This window comes from Tympanuchus pallidicinctus, unplaced genomic scaffold (genome assembly GCF_026119805.1).
Source record: "Tympanuchus pallidicinctus isolate F22 unplaced genomic scaffold, pur_lepc_1.0 scaffold6, whole genome shotgun sequence".
Taxonomy (NCBI): Eukaryota; Metazoa; Chordata; class Aves; order Galliformes; family Phasianidae; genus Tympanuchus; species Tympanuchus pallidicinctus.
In genome coordinates, this window is record NW_026294780.1 from 36,766,724 (window position 1) to 36,787,906 (window position 21,183).

Consider the following 21,183-nt stretch of genomic DNA (forward strand, 5'->3'; position numbering starts at 1 on the left):
CCAAATACATATCTATCCCATTGAGAGACAGTATATTTTTCCAAAGACTAATTCCTCAGATGCTCAAATATGACACTGAAAAAACCCGTCTTTCACTCTGATTCCTCACATCCCTCACTTTTCCTCATGAAGGAATTAATGAAACAGAAGACAGTATTAAATAAAAGTTCTGCTCCTCCACCTAAGACATCAGTGATGATGTCACATTGTTGGATTCCCCAGAAACCTACAGTTTTGGATGATATCAATACCCTTCACAAGAAATAGAAGGCACATGCCTGATGTGCTCTAGCATTTTTTTCCTAAGAGATAAGGAACAACAGAAAACTAGAATTAAAGAAATAGCCTGATACATTCATTCATTTTGCTGATGACAATTTGGAAAAAAAGTCTTTCTTTACCCTGTCCCCAGCCACCTCTTCCATGGAGCTGAGTTTCAGTCTGCCTCAGGAGGAAATGGAAAGGAATTAACTGTTATGATGGTTTATTAGCATACTCTCAAGATACTCAGCATCTCAAGATACTCAGTAAGAGAAGAACAATTTATATGGTAAGGATTTTTACCTCCTCAATCTTAAATCAACTTTGGAGACTCTTGATGTATTTTATGCCAAATTGTTTTCTTCATATTGGTACCTCAGTTAATGTTTGAACACTGTACAATGTGTCAGGCTTATGTGACACAGAGGATATTGCTTGATGTACCAGAACAGGGAAGAACTATGAAACATTTACTCTGTATGGTATTCCCTGGGCTTCAACTACAACCAGTTAGCAATAGAAGCGTGATCCCTAGGGAACTGTTACAAGCTGAAAATTGCTTAGGTCACAGCAAGAACAGACAAGTTCAAAAATTCTGCAGCAACAGGTCAACAAAGACTGGAGTCCTTTACTAGTAATGTCAAAAATCAGATACACTTGGCTGTACCTTCACGTTTAACTTGAATTGTTTAACTGTTCCATAATAGTCTGAAAGATGTTCCTGAAGTTGCTCTGCATTACTGTGTGATTTTTTGCTCCTTCCAAGCTATATGCTTCTCTGACATCAGAGTGCCCCCTCTTGCCACTAGGGATCAGTGCAGTGTCAGTCATTTTGATACAGGAATGCAATGCGTCCTTACATTAATGAAATTGCTAGAATATTGAACTTGCATACATGAGAAGACTTTTACTGAGAAATCCTTGGGCAAACAGAGCAGAATGAACTTTCAGTAAGCCTGACTCATTTACTCTGTACTACTCATCTCCAAACCAATTTTCTCAGTCTATGTGTGCCAAGAGCAAACACTAGGTAAGCAATATGGACAATTAGGTGTCAGATCTGAATACTTGCTTAAAATAGAGCAAGGAGAATAGCTTAGACCTATCCTGGTGGATTCTCAAACTAAATTTCTCTTTTATTGCCTGACTACCTTAGTCACTGAGCTACCAATTCTTTTAGGATTCAAAAGGTTTTTAGAGTGCAGATTTTTTTTTGATAGCGATTTGAAGTATTTTATGTTTATGTTTGCTTGCAGATATTCTAAAGAATGGGATTTTTTTTTTTTTTTTTAAATTGTGACCACCTTAAAAACACCATAAATATTTCAAAGGTTTATTTTGCTTTTCCCTGTGCATATATATCAGACTTGTCTTCAGCATCAGAATGAACTGCAGGCACTATACCCAATACACAGCAAGTTAATTATATGAACTAAAAAGACAAATACATTTGCTGATCAAAAATACATTTAGAATGAAAAATAGTTGGGAGTAATAGTATAAATAAATTAAGGATTGTAAATAATCTAGAAATGCTGCATTAGTTTGCCAACCAAGATTTCTAAAAGCCAGGAATTTTAGAGTAAAAGCAACAGAGAAAGCATTACCATTCAGGAAGAGGAACACACATAGAGAATTAATATTGTGTAACAGAAAATGCTTTTCAGCAGTAACATCTGGTGACCAAATGAAGATGACTGGGAATGGGAATTACCTACCTCTGCCAAAAATAATTATTCCTAATTTTCACTTTTCTTCTATCCAACACACACAGAAAATCACATTTCCCAGATGAAATCAGTCAACCATCTAAACAAGCCTAGTCTCCTTCTTGATACAAATGCCCCAAAATGAGCAGGCAGTCTCGAACCTTCTGATTTACAATTACTGACCTCTACCTCATTTTCCCTTTCCACCCCTTTTAACAATACCCCAGGTTTCACATATAGATCTACTCTAGCAGTTGCTTTTGAAAACTGCTAGAAAACTTCTTTGTCTTTTTCCTCTGGGATATGCAGAGTTAGAACACTGTTATGTAGCATTCAGCAAACTGGGAGGTGTATCTGCTTTAAGCTTCAAAAAGTACTGAAAAAGCTACTTGTTAACTACTTGTTAGAAGCTTCTTCAGAATTTCCTTTTTTGAGTAGAAAAGTCAGAGATTAGAGACTAGTAACCTTTCCTCTTTGTTCCTCTCCTGACTAAATTTTGATACTGTAGGAATTTTAATCTCTTTTGTTTTTAGGTTGTTTTCTGTTCCAGCACTTGTTAATAATTAATCTATGTCAATAACGCAATCTTTGGTTACAACTCTGGTTGTAAATAACCTTACTTGCTAGTTTTACATTCTTTATTGACAGAAGAATTGGAAAAGCCTTTGTCAAGATCTGCTTATACAACAAAGAGGTAAATTGTAATGCAGATAGAACACATTACGTATAACTTTCTCTTACCTTTTTCTAGAGACAGTAAAATTTCCTGTCATACAGCAAAAGTACTTCCTCTATACTTCTGCACAGAAGTGGCAGAATTATGCCCATGCTCATTGTTGTTTTCTGAAAGAAAATGCATCATCTCTTAATGACTCTGCCCTTTCCCTTGCACTACAAAAATGCAGAAACTTTTGGCTAAGAACTAGCACCTGTGGTGTGGCCCAGGGTATCATCCATACTCAGTATGAGTTATCTCCTACATATCTTATAGTAAGCATATTCCACATAGTGAGCATGATAGTGATGGGCTGACAGCTGGACTAGATCTCAGTGATTTCTTCCAAACTTTTCTATGAATCTGTATTTTTTGATAAGAGCAGAGTGAGGTATTGCCTGAGGGGCAACATCAGACTCAATGAGTAGAATGAGTTGTGGATACTGAGACGAAGGAGAGTGGTGGCTAACTAGATCACATGCCGTAAGATTAACCACATCCCCAGTTGAGTCTTGTTATTCAGAAAGATTTTGTAATCTCAAACTGTCAGCTAGATGCTTCTAAATGAAGAGGAAAACTCGGCCTGGAAATTACATTATCAGAAAGAAAGAGCACCCAGTGACTGAACTTATCCTTCAGAAATAAACTGTTAGTTATTATATTGTTTGTTTTCTTCAACTGCATGCAGCCAGTATACACTTGTGGAATTCTCCCTTTGTCATGGTTTTGTGATTTTTGGTTTTCGGTATTCCACATCATAACATCATGTGGGGCACTGGGACTTTAACTGTTAATGCTCAAGTCCTGTGTGCCTGCCCTGAAAAGAAGAAGAACTACATTCCCCAGGGGACCTTGCAGTCAGGGAGAGGAGGTTTAACTCGTGGCAAATTTACCTGATGCACTCTTTCTCGCCTGCCCTTCGTCGTGGGTGCTGCTCCCGTCTCCCTGCTGCTCAACTGGACTGCGCATCTCACCTCAGTGTTGTGGTGGGGCATATCCACCTATTGGACATTCTCTCTCTCATTATATTTGATTTATTAGCTTCAATTCTGATTATATTGTATTATGGTGTGTTATCTTGCATTCTGATACTATACTTAGTAAATTAGTTTGTTTCTCCTCAGATCATTGCCGCTGTTTTAATTATTTTGGGGTCCCCTGTTTCCGTTTTTTTCCGGAGGCATGGATCTGCGGATCCCTCCGCCCTGCTCATCACAGAACCAGGCCGAACCAGCCCTTAAACCGTTGACACCCTTAAATAAAAATAATATAATATTAATAATTTTTTTAAAATTATTATTAATAATAAAAAATCTATGGTTTCCAAATGTAATATTGTGGGTGTTGTGAAAGCATTTTCCTCTGACTGCTCACCATCATCATGGTTTCTGTTTCTCTTGCTGTGTGCACCTGAACTTTTAATTTTGTGAAATACTTAAGTCACATTATCATGACTAATAGACTGGGTAAACAAGCATTGGTTTTAATTTTCAAAATTTGATTGGATAGTTTGTTCAGGTTGATAGACATTTGCTCAATTTAAGTACCCTGTAAATTAAATTTTGCATTCTACACTAAAAACAGATGCCCTTAAAGCAGATGCCCTCTTCTCATAGGAATGTATACTTTTTGTAAGAACGTATGCTTTCCATGAGAAATTTTATGTTCATGATCTTGTGTACATGAACCCAATAATCCAAATTTTATTCAGATTTCTTGCTGAGATGTACATTAGATTACATATACACAGATTTTTTTTTCAATCTTCTATGACATCTCTGTAAATGCCACAGGTAGAAGTCAACATAATGCATAGTATTTCTAAGTTGCAAATAATACAGATCTTTAAAAGTGGTAATTTATAAACCACCGCAGAACTCTACAAAACAAATAAATGAACTATTATACTGAAATTACATACTGTAAATGAAATGAAATGCGAATGAATGAATGAATAAAAATGAATTAATAAAAAATGCCAACCACATAGAATTAGAACTCACTTCTGTAATCTTCTTCTTTCATGTTCTCTAATTTGTTTGTTTTATTTTGCTTTCACACTACCTTATGCTGTTCTTTTAAAGACGTATTTAAGGATACTTAGTATTCTTCAGTTGTATTGAATTTGTTCACATGAAAATTTTCATCTCTTTGTATTGCAAGTTCATTGTCTCCTGGGTGTGACCAAAACATGCAAATGCACATTTTGAAATGAGTCTATTAGTCTTACATTTTCTCATGTATGATTTTTCTCAAGGGTTACATTTCTCTACAATTAAAATGCATGCTTCGTTGCTTTCCTTAGTTTCCATTAATTATAAACTAAGCTGAGTGTAAATTGTTGTGAAGATATGCTCACATGGAAAAGCAGTAAAGCCTAAACATAAAAAAAGTGTAAAAATTCTTCAGCCCCTTACCACTAGCTCATCTGAAGATAACTATGTATTTTTTCCTCTGTTGTTAAATAACAATATTGTCACTTGCATCTTGGTAAATTTTCCAGTCTGTGTCCATGCATTTCTGAGAATTTATTCAAAGAACAAGTCTGATGGAAGATGCTACTTTATATAAAATATTTGTGTCCCATCATAGTTTAATAATTGTTCAATTAAAGTTGTTATTGCTTTAATTGAGAATTTTGCCTAGCTTTAAATACCTTTTTGCTAGAAACTGTTTATCTATTAGTTCATCATGTTCGTAACTTGCATATTTTTTTAATGTCTTTTGTATTAGGCACATCTTGCATTTAAGAATGTCAGATTTTAGAACAGCAATGACATATTTTTTTGAGTGGCTATGATGCTTCATCATACTAAATGGACAGAGTCATTTCACTGCCACTGAAATAATATATTTTGTCAGTGGATACATTATACATACCACCTATATTTTTGGAATTTGTGTTTTAAACATCCTTATTCGCAGTGTGGGGTTTTTTGTTTTTTTTTTTTTCTTCTATCTATATATAATTCTATTTATTTATTTATTTATTTGCTGTGACTGACATGAATGCAAAGTATTACCAGGTAAGAAGTGCTACAACATTGTACCCTAAAAATAACAATGAATTAAGGAAAGGAGTTTTGTTTGGTTTGTTTGTTTGTTTGTTTGTTTGTTTGTTTATTTTTACTGTTTGATGGTACAGTTAATCAACTTTCAATTTTGGGGGGAATAAACATTATGTTCATTACACCCAATACTCTAACATTCTACCATATGTCATATAATGCTTATATTAGTAAATTATTGTAATAATTGTATAATTTCATGCTTCCACAAAGTTAAATAGTATTTGTACAGCAGGAGAGTGTTCGGGAAGAGCTCACTGACAGAATTACAATGGGACTTAAAAGCCTAATCGTGCATTGAAAACAGCATGGGTCATTTATGTTTAAATGCATGTTGCTTTGCAGTTCAAGCCTACACAAGTTTTCAGAAAGTTCAAGATCAGCCTACTACTACAGTTTCACTGATGAATACCAAGTAAATTATTAGCTGTGATAATTACATAGATGTCACTTCTAGAGTGGAAAAAAAAAAAAAAAAAAATTGTTATTTTTGAGTTTGTCAGCTAGTATTGAGACAAATGGGGATGATACATTATGCACATTGTTGGCAGCTGTAATTGGAATGCTTTGCTTTATATGTAAAACCCAAGAGACATTTAGAAAACAATTTTACTTTTACATTGTTCTTATCATGAATGACAAAAAAATTGCCCATTCCAATCAAGATAATACTTTTTTTTTTTTTTTTTTAATTATTTTTTCAATCTAATCACTAAATATTTCAATTGAAATAATTTTGATAATGCTAATTCTATTTGGAAGATTTACAGATTTGTTGCTTGAAAGTTAAAAGTAAATATTTTACATTGAATTAACAGTAGAAATTGCAGTTAAATAGAAATAATTTGGAGACTTGAACTAAGATAATCATATTGATTTCTTCTGACTATATCCAAGAAAGCACTTCATTCCAGATTAACATCTGTTTAATATCACATTCATATATCTCCTTATTAATATCAGCAAGTGGGATGGTATCTGCATATGCAAGTGAACTCTGAGCAATTTAACATTATCCTCAGATTTAAAAATGAATACTATGTTTTAGTATTTTCTGTATCTATGACTGCACAAAACTTCTACTACGACAGAACAGCATCATTCTCATTTTTCATGAGTAAAATCAATAACATGCTAGGCTACACTGATTTTTTTCAATATTCATTTGTTTTAATGGCTAAAGCACACAAGCAATGCAGAAAAATGTGAGACTATAAAAACAAGTTGGGGATTAAGAGACCTAACATAACAACAGCCATTTTGCTGAATACTGTGTTGTTAAGTTTTAAATATATCCCAATGGTAACACATTGTTTTAAAAGAGTTTTTAAAGGCACTTGTAAAAATTCCAGTAATAGAAATTAACTATTAAACAGTGTTTGTACACATTTGAAATGAAAACTGTAGTTTGAAATTGTCACTTTTCAAATCTGCATAGATATCAATGATAATATATGCAATGATAATATAAATATATGCAGGAACTAAATTTTATTATGCATATTTGAATGATGCACTTACTGTATGTCATTAATCATGTTGACCTTTCCAGTTAAATGCAATAATGCACTTTTGTAGTAAATGTGTGACGGAATGATATTTGGCTTCTGTGTCAGTGATATGTTTCAGCTTCCAATTTCAAGCTGTTATTGAATTGTGCATTGATAGAAAAGAGCATTTTTTACTTTCTAACACAATTTATAAAATATTAAGTGACTTTGGGCAAAGCTGTTGTGTTTGGAAATAGTATTATCTTTGACCACCTGGTAGCCTTATTTTTCTATTGGTGTACTTTAGACTGCAGGAGGTCTAGTTCAATACATATACCATGTTTGCAATCCACATGCCAATAATAACCAAAACTAAATCCATGACCCTTTTGATCTTTGTTGCAGCTGAGCTCTCTTGAGAAAACTGATTGTGATAGAAATATTCCGAACAGTGTAATGTAAAACTCAACACATTTCCTGTCTTGAATGAATTTTTTTATATGTATGTAATTATTTTTTTTATATTGGAGAAATGTACTAAGCAAAGTTCCTACAAAGTATTTGAGTGCCCAAGATTTTATGAAAGAAGTTACATATCTTTAATGCTGTCACTGACATCCTTAAAATATGATTACAGCTTCTGTTTGGGTATTTGGCTTCCACTAAATGCACAAAGAATTAAGATTTTGACAGATTTTTTTTTTTTTTTTTTGGGGGGGGGGGTAGGGAAGGAGGGCATATGGGGTGAGAAAAATGGCCTGGATTCAGCGGAAGAAAGCTTCATAGCTTTCTCTAAATCCACTAGGAAGGCTGCTAAATTTATATTATTTACAAGGTAAGATTTCATTTTGTCTATCATTTGCAGTTGTTTGAGTAAATGCTCTTCTACCTTTTTAATATTCTATTCAACATCTTTTGGCAAGGACAAAATTGCAGTTGCATTGCAGGAAACCCTCTGGGGAAAACAAAACAAACAAATCTGATGTAATCATTTAAGTGTTCTTCAGTGCAATAAACAAACTTACCAAGATCTGTTTCTCATTCACATTAGCACCACCTGTTATCTTTCAAAATACAAATACATAATTTATTACCTAAATCTGTTTTCACTGCCAAGATGGGCTGGAATGGAATACAGTGTTAGTATTCTCATTTCCTGAATGGTAGTGAGCAATAGAGCTGTGTAAACATTAATGATGTACAGATAGATATAAAAGACTCTGCTCTGGTGACAATTGTAAAAGAAAAAAAAAAAATCAAAATCACATAGACAACATAGGAATGTAGAAATTCAAACAATTAATGTGATCCTGCAAATACTATCCTCCTATTTTTTTCTTTTTCTCTTTCTAATATAACAGAAGTAAACTAAGTAGTTAAAATTTTCTTATAGCCAAAAATGAATATTTCTAATCTGACTTTTCTTTCTGTGAGTTGCAGAAATTGTGTCTGTGTTATTAAGAAGAAAATTGCATATAGCTATAATTTGAATTTGATTTATGATTATTAAGAAATATAGATATGAATATGTTTGAAACATATAGGAAATAATTTAAATATGCCAAACAGCTGAGAATTTCTGATTCAAAATAAACAGGTGAATAAATAAGTTTATTAATAAAGCCAAATCTTGTTGCAGAAGACTGACTCAATGCTGCTTAAATCAATATAAATAAGTTAGAAATGCAAGCAATTAGGCCCAAGTTTGCTGATGGTTTCATTTCCAATTATATAAAATCTAATTGCTACATTTAAATTTTGTATTTAATTACTTTTTCCTAGCAAGGTCTTTGTAATATTTTTAATACAAAAAGTAAATTTTATTTGTGAGCCTATGATAACCATTATGAAATGAATGAAAAACGTTGAAAATTGTAATCATATTTGATGCTATCTTTAATAACAAAAATGCTTTATTACCTAAAATTTATTAATTTTGCAGAATAAAAGTATTATTTATATCTAATAATTAGACATGATCAACAGTATTTTTATATTTTTTAGTGTAATTTGTAGTTTAGATTCAAATTTTACATATTCAAACCATTTAAAAGCAGTTATCTTAAAAAGATTAGAATTTATCATTAACTACTAAAGTTACAGTTTACTCTGTAACAATTAATATATTGTGTCATTCCAAAAAGCATCTTCAAAATAGTCATTAAAAATCAGAGCATTTTCCAGTGTGCTTTAAAGAATATCTATGTTTCTTAACAAAAGCTATGAATAACAGAGTGATAATTGCTTTTTAATGCATCTGCTTTATAAATGAAATATTAGATTTGGAAAGGAAGTAAATTTTATTCATTTTGCCAAAAAGTAGAATATATTTAACATTTGTTATGTTTGGCTTGTTTTTTTTTTGTTTTGTTTTTTAATGAGTTGCCATTTGAAGAATGACATGAATTTTGATACTCATTACATTTAAATTAAATTATGATTATTCAACTTTTGTATATTTTGAGAAAAAAAGTGAGAGTTCTCTGCAATCACTTCTATTACCCTTTTGATAATTTTTTACTGTCGAAGACAAGGACTTTCATGATCTGGATGGTCTGGATTGTTGGGCTGAGGCCAATGGGCTAAAGTTCAGCAAGAACAAGTGCTAGATCCTGAACTTTGACCACAAGAACCACATGCAATGCTACAATCAACAGAGTGACTGGAAGACTTTGTGGAAGAAACAGACTTAGGAGTGTTGATTGGCTAAAAATGAGCCAGCAGTGTGCCTAGGTCACCAAGAAAGACAGTGACATCTTTGCTTGTATCAGAAATAGTGTTGCCAGGAGGAGAAGGGAGGTGATCATCCCTCTGTACTCAGCACTGGTGAGGCAGCATCTCAAGTACTGTGTTCAGTTTGGGGCCTCTTCCTACAAGACATTGAGGCCTGAAGCATGTCCAGAGAAGGGTAACAAAGCTGGTGATGGATTTGGAATGTAAGTCTTATGAGGAATGGCTGATGAAACTGGTCTGAAGAGGAGGCTCAGGGTTGTGCTTATTGTTCTCTGTACCTTGAAAGAAGACTGTAGTGAGGTGGGACTTGGCTTCTTCTCCCATGTGTGATGGGGTGTAAGGGAATGGCCTCAGGTTGTGCCAGGGAAGATTCCGTTTCTTCTTTGAAAGAATGATTAAGTGCTGGAAAGGGCTGCTCGGAGAAGTGGTTGAGTCCTCATCCCTGGAAGTGTCAAAGAAGTGTTTTGATGTTGTTCTAAGAGACGTGGTTTAGAGAGAAAATGTTGGCGGTAGGTAGGTGGACAGTTGGACTGGAGGTTTTTTCTAACCTTGTAGATTCTATAATTCCATCATTCTGTGATATAATATGGACATTAACTGAGATTATTGATATTATTGGAAAGATGGACAAACTTCATCTCAAGACTGCAAATGTTAAACTGATTAAAAAAGTTACATGAGTGTCTCTACAGCTGCTATTCAGGAGAATGACAGTTTGGGATAGAAATATGTTTATTTTCATGCTGAGAGTTTCTGAAAGGAAGATAGTCAAGAGAATGCGATATGTTCTCATCTTTTGTGTCAGGAAATTTTGCAGTCAAAATTTTTGTTCTGTTCCACTGGAAATTTATAGGACTTAATCAGTGAAAAATATGTTTTCAGAAACAACTATGCAAAAATAGCAGGAGCAATACTATGTCTTATTAGTTACACATCTGAATTTACTAGGATATTTTTTCAGTAAGTTAATTGGTAACACTACGAGACATGTTCCCTAATACATACATAGTACAGAAACTATTAAAGAGTAATTTATACAGTAATTATGTCTCCAGCTGTGACATAATCCTACTCTCTCCTAGTTATCATACTTACGGGTATGATTGACTAACCAAAGTAGTGTTGTATACATTTCTATTGCAGCTTTCTAATTTAGAGCTTCCATGTTGGCATCAGCCCATAAGAAGGAGAAATAGAAGCAACAGAAACATCTTTCAGCAACCCAAATTCCCTCTCACATCTGGTCTAGCAGTACTTTGAAACTGTCAGAATTAAAATGATTAGATAGCATTATAAATCTCTCTGTCCCTTTTAGATACCTGTGTATCTTCTTCCACTTTAACACTTCTTAGTCAGTTATAAACTACTTCTGTCATTCTTTATTTAATCATCATAAGAAAAAATAATACTACCTAGCAAACAAACTCCAGAGACTTCTTTTAGGATTGCATCAGAAGGAAACTAGTAATCTTCACTTGCAGTCACCATTCACTAAAATTCTTCAAAATTCTTGTACATTTTGTTGCTTATTAATTTATAGAAGTATTCCTGAGGCTGTTATAATTTCCTGGAAATTCCTGGAAACAGAAATTTCATATTTTTTTGTAATAATTAAGGGCATCATAATGAGGAAAGAATTAATATTTCTATAATGAATTATCTCATGCTGGTCCATCACTGAATACAGGTATTAAATTCATTGTATATTACTAAAAATAATAACAAATGCAAAAACAAACAAACAAACAAAAAAACTGCTTGATAGTCTATTCCTATGAATCTACAGGGAATCAAGAGAGAAAAAAGAATCTTTTTATCTTTTTCCCATTTGCTCTTAGTGTCTATTTCTTCAATTTAATATATTTTATATATATAATTAACTTTCCTTCCTTCTATTGTCTTCTATTCTTTCAATGATCCAAACATATTCTTAAAGGTTTAAATTAAGAAAATTAACTATACAATATTTAAATAAGAAGATACAGATATTTATTTAGGAATACTTAAGGAAAATTAATCTGAGTCATAAGGGTTGCTACCAAAAAAGGAGGTGAGTTAACATGTGCTTTAAGTATCTCATCTAGTGTTCAGCTGTCATTGTCCTGTGACAAAGTATTTCTTCTCCTCCAAGATTTAGCTCAATTAAGGCATAGAAGTTACAGGGTTACTTGTAACTTGTCTGCGTTATTTGTAAAGTAACTCAGAACGCTCAGTGAATCAAAACACCAGTGTTAAGTATTTGCTTTGATAGTCATTTGTTCAAATTTGTCTTTTATTCCATTTATTCCATTTTTAATTTTGATGCTGTTTTGTTGCCATTGTCTTTTTTATTTTATTTTTTATTTTTTAACTGAATTTCAGTGGAGGGGTATCACAGTAACACATTTCAAAGGCAGGATGCAGTATTGCAGTATGGAAGTGCAAAAGTATAGGCAGCCTTAATTCTATGTATAATTTCTTCCAAAAAAAAGCATCCTCCTTTCAGACCTACCTGATAGATCTTGAATAGATCTAAGGTTTTGAGCCCTTTCCTTAGTTCCATTAACAGATCTACTTATTTAGATAGAAAAATTAGATATGGGAAATCAAATCTGCTCTGAGAGTTCAGTTTTATTTGACCTTTGTATGTACATGAGAGGAAAGAGCAATTACTTTTAAAACATTCTGTTTGGACTTTATCGTTTCATTTCCTACCATAATCTCTCTTTGAAGTAGTTATTAGTCCAATCACAGCCTTGTCTTGAATGAGCACTTCTTGATGGTGCTTATTTTAGAATATTTATTTTTAATGTGGTGCTAATGAGTTCGGGCAAATACCTTTGTTTTCACTTAATAGAAGATTCCTTTGCTTAACAAAATTTAATATTCTACTGTCTTTGCTATGAGATTTTATGGAAAGTGTTTCAGCCTAATGCCCAAATCATGACTCCTTAAAGTTGGTAAAGAAAGGTGAACTTGGCAATTGACAATAAACAGAGCATATTTGATGGATTTACTGGTTCAAATTTGTGCAATTTCACAGCAGCATTTTTTTTTCAGGTGAAATTATTCTATGCAGATGATCATTTTTTCTACTTTAGTTTTAGTACAGAATCGAAAACGAAACTGCAAAAAAGTTGGACCAAATGTGAAAGTCGTTTCCAGATTTTTACAACAGGATGAATGGTGTTTTTTGTGAACTAGAACACGGCCTTTCGAAAACACGGCATGTTGAAATAGCATGCTGGATCAGACAGAACAGTCTTACGATGACCCCTGCCGGCTGCTCTGGTGCTCCCTATGCATACGTGGGCAAACACATTCTGATGCTGCAGAGAATTTTTATCCTTTGCGTAGAGCATGCAATATGTGCCAATGACACTGAGTTTGCAAAGTGTTCAGTATTTATTTTTTTGAGCTTAAATCACGAGTCTGGGTCTAGCTATTAGATCCCATATTATGCTTTTGGTGACAAACACTTAAAGTAAAAATATATGCAAAAAAAGATGATCACATTTGCAAAATAACAGAAAATGCCTTGTGACAGAAATTCTCATTATTTTAGGCTGTGTTGTATCTATATGCCTACAATTTGAATACAGGAGCAGATAATTACTACCCTTCCTTATGTTTCTTTTCATTCCATCTAATGACAGCGAAACTCATTACTTCAATTCTAAGAAAAATAGGAAAATTCAAAAAGTTATGAGCTTATCCTCATGCCCCAGAAGCTGTGAACATTTCCCCTCATTCTAGTATTTCCTGCTACTCCAAATATAATAGTCAATGACAAAGCAAGCGGTAATAGTGGGTTTTGGTGAATTGATCATAGAGAACTCATATAAGACCACAAGAAGTCTTAAATCGCTCTCTTCATTTAGAGGAAAAGTCAAGCAAAGCCTAGTATTGACCTTGAAGAAAAAAAAGAAGAAAAAAAAGGTGAAAAAAGGCACCTTTACTAACTTTTTCTGACTCTAGAAATTTCACTCCACTTGAAGGGTTACATATCTTTCAGGAGTAAAATTCTATGGAAGAAAAGACGTTTAAAAGGATTACTGGACCTTATGCATTTCCATTAAAAGGGAAAGGTGTCTGGGTTAGGAAAAGAAAAAAGATTATAGAAATGATATAAACAAACTGAGAAATGTTGAAATACTTTTTATGAAGCCAGTGCTGTCATGTTTCTTAAGGAAATTTTGCTTTACAATTACTGTTAATTTCCAGTTTTTCAATATTTCTCTATTCCTTATCCTTTTAAGGATGCATTCTTTTCCTTTATTTCCCTTTTTTTTTTTTTTTTTTTCTAAGTAAAGGAGACCAAATGGAAGTAGATAGTGGTTCATTTTAAAGTTAATGTCATGAAATGAACTTTCTGCATGTGCATTTAACTGAAATGAATAACATGAGTAACTTTCTATTTGAACATATCTGCCAGTACAATGTTATAATCTGTTGGTAAATAGAGTACTGCTGGCCATGGAGATAAGATAGCACCTGAATAAGGATACATTACTGGAATTCAGAATTACTAACTGAATCCTACTTGAATCTTTTTGAAAACTAGGAAATTAGAAAATATTTACCCATACACATTTTTTAGTGTATGTTGAAGGAGTGGGAGCAGAGGTGCTGTTCTCCTCAGTCCTCCTAGTTAGATACTGGGACCCCGGAAGAAGGAGGAGAGCAAACCCGAAAGACCAGCTGTCAAAGGAGAGCCAGTTGATTAGGCCTTCCTGATTCATCTATAATGGGAGTCTGCTCACAGGGTCTCATCCTGATGGATTAGTATGGGGGGAATTTCAAGCAATTAGATGGCTGCTGGAAACCATATGGTGAGCAGCAAGTAATGCAGGAGATTCCTAGAGTCTACTGGGGATACATTTCTGGTCCAGGTATTAGACAGACCAAATAGAGGCAAAGCTTTACTGAACCTGGTGCTCCCTAGCAGAGGAGATATGATTAAAGTGATTAAGACTGGAAGCATTCTGGTCTATAGAGACTATGTTGAGTTTAAGAACTTGAAGAATACAGGTCTAGCAAAGAGCAGAGTCAAGACCTTGAATTTCAGGAGACTGAAATTCCGGTTTTTTAAGCAAATGATGGATCGTATTCCCTGGGAAAGTATCCCTGGAGACAAAAGAATGGAACATAATATTATTTTTTTTTCTGAGAGCACAATAGCTTTCCATCCCCCAGAATGAGAAATTATGCAGAGGAGGCAAGAAACTAGCATGGCTCAAAAAAGACTAGCTGATCAAATGAAGAGAAAAGAAGGAAATATACAGGCAGTGGAAGCAGGGATTTGTGGTCTAGAAGGAATACAGGGACACTATCTGGTCATGCATAGTGTTAAATAGGTCAGGATAGCCAAGGAGCAAGTGGAACTAAACTTGACAAAAATGATGTGAAAAATAACAAGGGATTATATGGGTGCATTGGGTAGAAGTGACAGGCCAAAGAGTGTATACACTCCCTGATAAATGAGAAGGGAATACTGGCTACAACAGACCTGGAGAAGGCTGAGGTACTCAATAAGTTCTTTGCCTCAGCTTTCCCTGGCAGCCAGGCTTCCTACACCTCTTGTGTCTCTTAACTGTTAAATTTGGTGGAATAAAAATCCTTCCCACTGTAAGAGCTGAGCAAGCCTGAGACCAGCTCATAAGGCTGAATTTGTACAAACCTTTGGGGTCGGACAACATGCATTCTACAGTCCTGAAAGAACTGGTTGATAGAATTGCCAAGCCACTCTCCATCATATGTGAAAAGTCATGGAATTCAGGTGAAGTCCCTGGTGACTAGAAAAATGGAAACATCACTTCCATTTTTAACAAAAGAAGAAGGGAAGAAAGGAAGAAAGCAAGACCTGGGGAGTTTCAGGCTGATGAGCCTCGCCTCTGTGCTTGGGAAGATCATGAAGCAGATCCTCCTGGATGCTATGTTAAAGCACACACAAACTAGCACTGCTTCCCCAAGGCTGGCTGTAGCTGACCAAACTGGTGACATTCTATAATGGAGTGATGGCATCAGTGGACAAAGGAAGATCAACTGATGTCATCTACCTGGATTTGTGCAAGGCCATGATCCCATACCACATCCTTCTCTCTGAGTGGAAGAGATGAAGATTTTAAGGCTAGAGTATTCAGTGGAAAAGGAAATGGTTGGATGAGTACAGCCAGAGAGTTCTATTCAGTGGTTCTCTAGACATCAGTGGGCCTCTAGAGATCAAGACAAATCCCCTGCTAAAGCAGGCTCTCTACAGTATGCTGCTGTCACGGAGTTGATCAGATCAATCCACGTCCGTGACAGGGGTGACAGGCCTCTGCCCCCCCTCCCCCCCCCACCCCAATCCCACAAAAAATGGGAAGGAAGGAAGGGAGGAAAAGAACAGCGGCAACAATCTATGGAGGAAAACTTATTTTACTATAGTATTGGAATACAAGATAACACAATATATACAATTTAATTGAAATTGAGATTAATAAATCAGACAAGATGAGAGAGAGAGAGAGTTCCCGGGACCGAGTCAAACCTGAAAAGGTTGGAACGGCTAGGAAAGCACCCTCCAGCACCCACTGCCAAGCAGCAAGAGAGCGCCTCCCCCACCCGGAAGGGCCAGATCCCGTGACTTCGGTAATGTACAGGGATAGGTAGCTGGGATTGGGGCAGTGACACTTCAATGCCCCGTACACTACATGATGTTTTGATGTGGAATACTGAAACCATAAAAAAAAAACAAACAAAAACATAGAACCATGACAGCTGCATAGATAGGCATTCAGATGAGTCTTGAACATCTCCAAAGACCAACTCCACAACCACTCTGGGCAACCTGTTCCATTTCTGTCACTCACTGTAAAGAAGGGGTTTGTTTTTGTGTACATGCGGAGCTTTCTATGTTCCAGATCTTGGCCACTGCTCCTTGTGCAATCACTACACATCATTGAAAACTCTGGCCTCATCCAATTATCTCCCACACTTCAGATATTTATAAGTGTTAATCAGATCCCCTTTCAGTTTTCTCTAGGCTGAACAGACTCAGATGTCTCAGCCTTTCTCCACAAGGGAAATGATTTAGGCCCTCTACTAGACTCTTTCTAGGAGATTCCAGTCTTTTTTGAACTGGAGACCCAAAAAAATGGACACAGTATTCTAAATTTGGCCTCACCAGAGCAGAGCAGAAGGGGAGCCTCACCCCCCTTGACCTACTGGCCATATTCCTTTTAATGCATCCCAGGATACCACCCGCCTTTTTGGCCACAAGGGCATATTGCTGGCCCACCTATTATCCACCAGGACCCCTTTTCCATCTCTGCAGAGCTCCTCTCCATCTCTCACCCCTGAGGAACACTGCTAGTTGCTGGCCTCCCACTAGACTCTGTATCAACTATCACAACTCTGTGAGAATTGCCAGCTAGCCAGTTCTCAATCAACCTCACCACTAAATCATGAAAACATCTTTTCTGCATTGTGATAATAGCCACATAACTTGAGTGGATACAAGCTGAAGGGGAAGATCCATGTGTGCATGTAAGCTCAGTAACAGAATATAGAGTACACAGAATCTCACTGCCAGGTAACAATAAGAAAGAAGTATAGATGTCTTGTTGTTGAAGACAGGACAGTGAAACAGACGTCTCAGCTCAACACAACTGGCATCCATTCAATGATCACCATGGACCCCCAGCACATTTTTAGGACATGCGCTCATGAGGATGGGACAATTTATTAATCAATTCTCAGGACTCTCTCCTATTTTCTTGAAATGTAATGAATACATTATGTCTTTAAATATGTAACCACTGTTTTTCTTGGTGTGCGAGTTCAAAGGAGATATCCCCCTTGCACCAAGCTCTGTAATAAATATACCTGATTTACAACCTTATGTGGGTTATAGTTTGATTCTGCATGTCAACATCCACTCATTCTTTGTGAATTAATAATTTCCTTTATCTATCAAAGAAAGAAGACAAAGCTAGTTCCAAGATTTTTCAGAAAAAAAATATTAATCACTGAAATCTCCAAAAAATATGATAATTTTATTATTGATTAGTATTCTTTTAGAGAGAATAATTATCCTAGATTTCTAATTCTATATAACTATACACATACCATACATAAAATAATAAAATCATAGAATGTCCTGAGTTATAGAGAACCCACAAGAATCATCGAGTCTGATTCCTACAAGGCTCCTGTAACTTCTCTCCATTCAGTATAGGCTCACAGCTTAAGCAATGCATTGTTGTTGGCTTATAGTTTCAGAAAGACCTCATGATTCTATTGGTTTCGTGAAGTTTTGTGAACATTATTCCCATTATCTTCGCGTGTTTTGCCATGTTATTGAGGGGCAATCCTAAAACTTTTGCTTAGAATGAATACACACATTTAGATTTTGTTCAAAAGTGTGATAAGGAGCCTATGCAAAATATGGATTTTTATTCTGTCTGGTGTATTATTGCTCTACTGAGATTTTTTGTCATGGAAGGCATTCATGGTCAAAAAAAAAAAAAAAAAAAAAAAAAAAAGACAATATTAGACTGTCAACAACAAATTCAATGGATCCAAGACAAGTTGCATCATGCAGAGTATAACAGTTTCAGAGTGGGATCCCATTAGGGCTTCCCAGACACTTCAGTGAATAGACCAAATAATCTCTCGGTGCCTATGGAATAACTGATGTTCTTCCATATGCATGTACAGACAAAAGAATGGCAATGCAAGAATGTCTCTGAAATATGTCTTACTTTTTGACATAATCCCTTAGTGAGCTGCAAAGAAGAAAGAATATCAGTTATTGGCTCTTGGCTAAGATTTGCAAGTAGCTGCCTTGTTCTATTCAATTGCGGCTGACTGTTTGCCAATACATGTGAAAGTATTTGTCAGCAAGAATTAAGCACAATGGCTTTCACATTCAACTTGTGATAGGGTAAAGAGAAAAGATTTTGAGATTTAAATGATGTTGCATACAAGCTACCTCATACTTAAAGCCACAAAGCTGGTACTGGCATCCAATTTCTGTATCAAGATTTCAGGTTCTTTTTCTAACTGTAATTTGTCTTTTCTCAAGGTCAAATTAAGGAAGCTCAATAATAATGTTCTTGTTGTCTTTTGCGTGTCTCAAGATTAATAACAATATTAGCCAACTATAATGCTTTGTTTAACACTTACACATTATGTACAAAATTCTTACTTAGAAAAATACTAAGGAAAAGAGGAAATGAATTTTGGCTGAAAGAAGGCTGAAAGCACACTACAACACAACTTATGAATTAATTCCAAGTCAACCAATAGGGAGGAAACTTAGATCTTTGCAACTCTAGATATTACAGGAAAATTAGGGAAGAAGTGTTAGCTAGAGAAGAAGAGTATGGAATTATCAGGATGTATTCTTACTTTATGCACATATTTGCTATATTTTTTAATACAATATACTTTATTCACTTCCTGTAAAATTGCTAAACCATTAGTGAAAATATCTTAATGACAGACTTTCTTTGGGAAATATAGAGAGGCTATCTAGCATCCAGATATGAGTCCAGATGTAGATGGACTGCTTCAGTCAGAATTTACTCCCTAATTTCCCATTATTCTAGGCCTTGTTATGTTAAATCCTCAGCTTCTTTCTCTATTATGAGAAAATGATACCCTTGCACAATGGTAGTACATATGTAATCTAAATCAAGCACACATCTGAATCACCTAGTCACTAATATGCACAAACATAATCTCTGTGTAATCACGGAAAACAGACATGCTTCTGAAGGTCATAATAGAGTTATCCTTTCCACCTAACTGGATTCTTAATTAAGTAAACTTTTTCCCTATGCTTATTTGATATCCAAGTCAATCGTTACTGAGATTATTTCATGACAATTATAATGCAGTAAATAACAAATATATGTTTTGCATAGGCTAATTGTTCAGTTTAATCTATTGTCTATGTGATTTAATCAATAAAGTCTTAAATTTGAGCATGTAAATATTTAACTCAAATGCATAGTTACAATTCCTGTATTTTTACTGGCCGTATATATAGCATCATTATGCAAGTGTGAATAGCAATATAGACCATACATAAACGGTTAGTGATGCAAGAATTTGGAAACAGGATATTAAACTTCTTACATAGAAGATTTGTATCTTTACATTTGATTCTCCTTTAAACAAAAAGGGCTAGAGAGTCAAGAAAAAAATAGATGTGGTCTTCTCAATATTCAGTCTTTCAGTGCCAATAGCTTTGCACTATTCTACCAAAGCAAAGTTACAGAAAAGGACAAAAAATATAGACATCAAAATTACTTATTTAATGGTGCTTTTAAAGTACAATTCATCACAGTTACGAGCTAGCATGGTGAACATCTCAACATGAAAGCTTTGGGACCAATTTTGAGGTTTCTGAACAAGTTTGTCTAGGACAGAAAATTAGTTCAGTGTGTTCATAATAAACACAGTGCTAAATTGACAAGAATCTAAAAATATTTAATTATCATTATATTTAATCAACTATAATAAACATCTATAATTAATTAATTTACATCTAATTTTTCCTGTATTGAAAGAGTCACTGTGAATAATTGGATTAAATTCTTAGAAATGAATTTCCTCACAAACTTTTGTAGTTTCCTGGAAGGTATGTTGTATATGTGTTGAGCTTTCTCCTTTCTCAAAACAGACAACATACCATTCCAGGTACATTAACATTACCGTTAAACTGAGAATTAAAAACCAAAATACAACAGTTCTGTTCTGACAGTGTAGTCACTGTCTGTGGAATGCGTTATATATCATATGTGTTCAAATCCACCACATCTTTGGTCTTGGTTTTCTGATCATGTTATACGCCAGCTGGTGATTTGAAAAACATTTGGTTCTTATGAAATATTTGCTACTATTTGGTGCCTCTTTATGCAGTCCAGTCAGATGGTTGCAGTTCTGACCTGTTTTTCAAAATCCCATTCTGGCTGGACCTGATCCTCCAGCTGACAAACACACACCATGTGTATAGGACCAGGTCAGAATAAAATAAAAAGTTCTAAAGTACTGAAAAATGAAAAAAAGAGTAATTTTCTGTAGCTTAATTTTTTTATTTTTTAATTTTTTTACATAAGGCTGAATCGGCAGATTCTTCCTAAATTCAGCAAAGATCACACGACTAAAATGAATGGATCATTTCTGCATGTAGTCTTATTCATCTGTACTTGTGAGTACAGCTAAATAAAAATACTGTT